We start from the raw sequence: 6,500 nt of genomic DNA on the forward strand, positions 1-6,500 counted from the left end.
ATAATAATAATACTCGCTAGTAACACTGACGTTGGGGCCTATCGGCCCAGAAGTTTCCAGGAAGTGTACTGTTTCACTTCGAAAGTGGAGGGGCTGGTGCAGATTTTTTGCAATAAAAAAAATACTGTAATTTTTTTTAATGTCATATATATATAAGATAAAAAAATTATTAAAAATATATTTATGATGCAATTTAAAAAAGTTCTTTCGTAAAAAAGATTGGGCAATAAGGGTCCAAAGCTTATTTCGTTTATCACCGAAAATTCTTTGTGTTTGGATTTATAATTGTTGTACAACGAAAGGCCCATGATTCATTAGGTAAGAGAGGGTGTCCAATGTTCTTTGTTCAATTATTGAATACATGACACATATGTAAAATTTAAATTAATTATTATATATTTAATAATGATAATTTATATATTATCAATGTATATAAAATTAATCCTTAAATCAATACATTCTAGTTTCCTTTTGTTGTATTCCCATGTTTTGTAGAGTCACTATTGCTAATACAATAATACTAGTGGGAATACCCGTGCTATGCACGGTGCTGCTGACATTATTGGAAAAAAATAAAATGGTGAACAAATAAATGTGAAAAAATTTTACCAATAAAATTAAAATATAATATCTGTTTAACAATAGTTTGAAATATAATAGAATGTATATATCATTCAAGAACCGTCTTTTTTCGGTTGTATGAGAATTTTTTTTATCATTGTATGAGAATTGTTAACAAAAAAATACAATAGTTAATATAGAATAGCATCAATAGAATTTAATACAATTGTGTTGTAATCAAATGAAAAATACGCACCAATTGAATTGTTATTAGCACCCATAGTTAATGAAGTAATCCCTATATAAAAATATTTTGGTACATGTAGTAATTGGTAATCTATAAAATAAAATAAATTGCTAATCTATAAAATTGCTAAGTTGTCTATAAATAGCATCAATAGAATGTAATACAATTGTATTGTATCTATATCTATATGTATTCAGGAAAGGGATTTTTTTTAGCACGAACCCTCTCAATGCCCTTCTAAACTTGTTCATACTTTTTTTCTAGATTTTTTATTTAATTTTAAATAAACATAAAAAAGTAGTGGGTTATAACTTACCTTATCACCAATCAATATTCCCACTATCTCACTCCCAGTATCCCACTATCTTAATTCATCCTACAATCACTCCTACAAATTCTCTCCCGTTTCCCACTCCAATTAAGAGTCCACTCCAACTATCTCTTAATGACCCATTTTTTTTTAATTCAAAATTGCGTCTTCACATAACACAGGAAAATACCTGAAAGCTATCCCATCCTGGTACCAGAACTCCGGTGCTCTTCTTAGTACGCATCATACTTCTTTTCTTGAACCTTCGGCAGACGTCACGAAGCCGGCGGTGATTACCTTTCAATAAGTGACCCTGCTCATTTAGCTATTGATTAGTATTATTGTGTTTTTTCACCTTTGCCCCACTTATCTGCTGTCCCAAATTCAAGTTATCCTATTATTTAATATATTAAAATTTTTCACTCAAAATTTGTAAGGAACTCATCTAAAGTTTCCTCACCATGGAATATGCCCGCCTACAAGCATTTCAACAACAACTAGATTTCAAACTCGCAAGATTGCAAAGGAGGAAATATTTGCTTAGAAAACGAAACATATACCGCAACGATTCCACACACCAGTTGGAAAAGTTTCAACAAGTTTGCGCTGACGAAAGAAAAATCTCAAATCAAATCCGAAGAACAAAATCCAGGCTACACTGATTAAAACGTCGTTCGCATCAAATTAAAAATTCCGGTACCGTGTTTTCTTTAAATATTATTCCCCATATTGTAATTCTTTTTATTTTCGATTATTTTCAATAATATAATATGTCTATAATTTTTTTCCAACCCTTTTACTGATCGACTTAATTAACTTATCGAGTTAATTCCCTCACCCTCTCTCTCAGTTTCTTATTTGTTTTGGGTTCTCTATTGATTTTGTAAATGTATTGATTTATTTCTTTTGTGAGCAGTAGTGGAAGATATTATGTGCAGAGACTCCAGCAGAAATCAACCTTCTTGCGGCCGGCTTAATTTTCCAGGTCGGTCCCCTCTGCCTTTTAAGTATGTTGTGCTTTTGCTTTGCTTTTTGTCATGAATGATATTGCATTGATTTTCTGATCATCCATTATTTCTGAAATTTTTTTACAAAATCCTATGAACGGTTGTTTGCTTATTGTTACAATGTAAAGCAAAGATAAAAAGGTATTGCTTACTTATATAATTGCGGATGGTATAGGTTCATGATTGAGGGTTCTACTATTTCTAACATAAATTGTATATTATAAAAATTTATTTGTTTGTATTACTGAAATTTTTTTAATTATTTTTTATTGCACATTTATCACATAAAATAGGTGTTACGATAGTTATTTTCATAATTTTATTCCAAAAATGATCGTGCATGAAATAAAAAAAGATTTTTTGATAATTAAAAATGGTTTATAATTGGAGAAAAACAATTCAGATAGTACTAATAACTAAGGCACTATACGACATTATTAAAATTGGATTAATTTTTAATTTCGTCAGAAATCTTTTTGGTAAAATTGCATTCTAGCCTTTCTTTTCTTTATCAACAATGACAATTACAACTACGTGATTCATCTATCTTGCAATAGCACAATTCAACTCATGGAATAAATAGTTCATTGCTTAAAGTACTTAAACGAAAGGTTAGAGCCAAGTCCTACTTAACACCTGCAAGTAATATATTACAATTAGAAAAAAGAAAATGATTCAAGAGGAGCAAAAAACTCACCAAGCCCCTGACATATGTGCAATCGTCAAGGCACTTTTGAGAATTTAAAATTGCATTCCTTAGTCCAGGTAACCACTTCTCTATAATTGTTTTCATTTGATTACAATGCAATTCTATTAAATTCTATTGATGCTATTTCTATATTAATTATTGTATTTTTTTGGTTAACAGTTCTCATACAATGTATCACTATTTACACATAAAATAAATACATAAACTATTGATTTTTAATTTAATATATATTTTATTTCTAGATCAAATAAATGAAAAATCTAACTGTCCTCAAGATCGCCAGGCATCCACATCACCAATGATTTTGCGTGATCATGGTAAATATACAATTTCTTATATCGTCATACTCATCTTACATACACACTTTTTGGCTGCAATATCTTGCTAAATCAACTATAGATACAATACTATCTAAGTTAATTAACTCAATAAGTTAATTAAGTTGATCAGTAAAGGGGTTGGAAAAAAATTATAGACATATTATATTATTGGAAATAATCGAAAATAAAAAAAATTACAATATGGGGAATAATATTTAAAGAAAACACGGTACCGAAATTTTTAATTTGATGCAAGTGACGTTTTAATCAGTGTAGCCTAGATTTTGTCCTTCGGATTTGATTTGAGATTTTTCCTTCGTCAACGCAAATTTGTTGAAGCTTTTCCAACTGGTGTGTGGAATCGTTGCGGTGTATGTTTCGTTTTCTAAGCAAATATTTCCTCCTTTGCAATCTTGCGAGTTTGAAATATAGTTGTTGTAGAAATGCTTGTAGGCTGGCATATTCCATGGTGAGGAAACTTTAGATGGGTTCCCTACAAATTTTGAGTGAAAATTTTAATATATTAAATAATAGGACAACTTGAATTTGGAACAGCAGATAAGTGGGGCAAAGGTGAAAAAACACAATAATACTAATCAATAGCTAAATGAGCAAGGTCACTTACTGAAAGGTAGTCACCGCCGGCTTCGTGACGTCTGCCGAAGGTTCAAGAAAAGAAGTATGATGCGTACTAAGAAGAGCACCGGAGTTCTGGTACCAGGATAGGATAGCTTTTAGGTATTTTCCTTTGTTATGTGAAGACGCAATTTTGAATTAAAAAAAAAAGGGTCATTAAGAGATAGTTGGAGTGGACTCTTAATTGGAGTGGGATAGTGGGAATATTGATTGATGATAAGGTGATAGTGGGATAGTGGGAGTGAGATAGTGGGAATATTGATTGGTGATAAGGTAAGTTATAACCCACTATTTTTTTATGTATTAAAATAAATACAAAAATCTAGAAAAAAGTATGACAAGTTTAGAAGGCATTGAGAGGATTTCTGCTAAAAATCCCTTCCTGAATACATATAGATATATATGTTTTTAGAATCGAATTGGATCAGTCGATTCCACCAGCTAAGATACCAGCACAAAAGTTGAATAGTACTTAAAAAACGTCATAAACCGTTCCAATTATATGACTTGCTAAAAAAACCACCGCCCGAACCATAATACAAAAAATTTTTTGTCGACTCCGTTTAAATTTTTTTATTTATATATTATTATAACATTATATTTAAAAACTTATTTTTGAAGTACACAAAAGTGTTTGGGCATTGGGGTGTCATCCCACGGATTTCCGGATAAGCACCTGTTACCAGTTACCATACAGAGTTTTCGTATGTGGATCGGGCCCAATGCGTGTAATGTTTGTAGATTCTACCTGGAAGGGGGGCCTCTGCGATCCCAATGCACATGAATTGTGTTCGTGAAGTAAGGGGATTGGTCTGGCACAATAGGGTCCAAAACTGATTTTGCTTTTACTCTTTTACTCTTTTACAGGTTATTGAGTGTTTAATTACGTTCAATTAGACTAAAACTACAATCAAACTTAAGATCGATTTCAAGTATTTTAGCTCAAGTAGTACTCTGGGCTGAAGGCGTTTACGACCCTGTTAGTGTAGTATTCGAAATTGACTTGACTGGCTTCTTAAAGATTTGATTAACTCGAATGGTCGAATAGTAGCCACCGAGTTTCTAAAGCCCGTGACTGAACTATAACAGCTAATTGGGTGCTCTTACATTGGTGTCCCTTCCAAAAACTTTGAAAAAAAAAGGAAAAAGGATCTCAAGTAACAAAGGAAACAGGGAGGTGATCTAGGATCATTTCAAGTCTATTGTGGCTCAGGAAGTCGAGTAAATCAATTTCGTATTCTCTGATTGCCGAAGATACCTCCTTCTTACTACATACTAGAGGTGGCAATTTGTCCCAAGTCCCAATGGGTTACCCATGCCCATGGGGACTTTGGGCGGGATGGGTATTGGATTTTGATATTGGGTTTAAAATGGGACAAATCCCAATTATACCCATTAATTGATGGGAATACTTGGGAAATACTTGGGTATCCATTGGGCTCAAATAACAAGGGCTCTGTTTGGTTTAACTATTTTTGGGGGATATTTTTGAAATATTTTATTATAGCAGTGTATATGAAAAATTTTTACTATAAATTTTTTTTGAAATATTTGATATACTAATATGGATGGGATGTTTTTTGAGTTATTGTATATTACTGTAACATTATATTTGAAAAACTTATTTTTTGAAAAAATAGCCAATCCAAACGGAGTCTTAGATTCAAAAATTATCTTTAACAATTTTTATAGTCATACTAGAGAATATAATCTAGTAGTTTTCCTAGTCATTATCCACAAGAATTTTCAACATTTCAGTCAATTTAGACCTGTCATCTTTGGACAATGATGAGAATAAATATTCAATACCTTAAGTACCTTGGCCATCTTGATATATGTTGGAATATGACTGTATATCTATTTTTTCATTTATTTGTTAATCCAATTTTTGATGGGAATCCTGAGTATAAAGCACTTGCATGTTTATTTAATAAAATTTTAAAAAAATTTAATAAATAAAAAATATTAAAATTATATAAAAAATAAAAATGAATTAAAGGAAAAAAATATGTAGAAAATAGATTTGGGTATTGGGCAGGATCAATCTAAACCCATCCCAAAGTGATCCCGCCCAACTTAGTCCCAAAATATATATGGGTAAGATTGGGCACAAACCCATATGACCCGGTTCCATCACAAACCCAAGCAAATCCCGCCCATCCCGCCCATTTTGCCACCTCTACTACATAGAATTGTCAAATTGTCATTGATGTTGATCGTACTTTTTTTTGGGCAAAAAACCTCAACAACCACTAAACTATTAGTCAGATCATATTTTGACCATCAAACTATTTTTAGTTAATAATTGGCCACTAAATAATTTAATCAATAAATCCGTGACCATTTAGTAAATAATTGCTCTTAATCTATGAAATTAGCAATACATGTGGTAAAACAAGGAGGCAATTTTGTCCAATAACTACGTGACCGTATTTTATAGATTAACTGCTAATTTCATAGATTAAGAGCAATTATCAACTAAATGATTACAGGTTTACTAATGTTTAATGTCCAGTTACTAACGAAAAATAGTTTGATGGCAAAAACATGATCCGACCAATAGTTTAATGGTCGCTCAGATTTTTTACCCTATTTTTTGTCTTCTTCTTCTTCTTCTTAGCTATGCTATTCAACCCTAGCCTTAGATTTCTTATATTATTGTAAGGAAAAATCGTTTAAACAATTCTTTATACCTTTGCTAAATGAATAT

Source organism: Coffea eugenioides, chromosome 6 (genome assembly GCF_003713205.1).
Source record: "Coffea eugenioides isolate CCC68of chromosome 6, Ceug_1.0, whole genome shotgun sequence".
NCBI classification, from domain to species: Eukaryota; Viridiplantae; Streptophyta; class Magnoliopsida; order Gentianales; family Rubiaceae; genus Coffea; species Coffea eugenioides.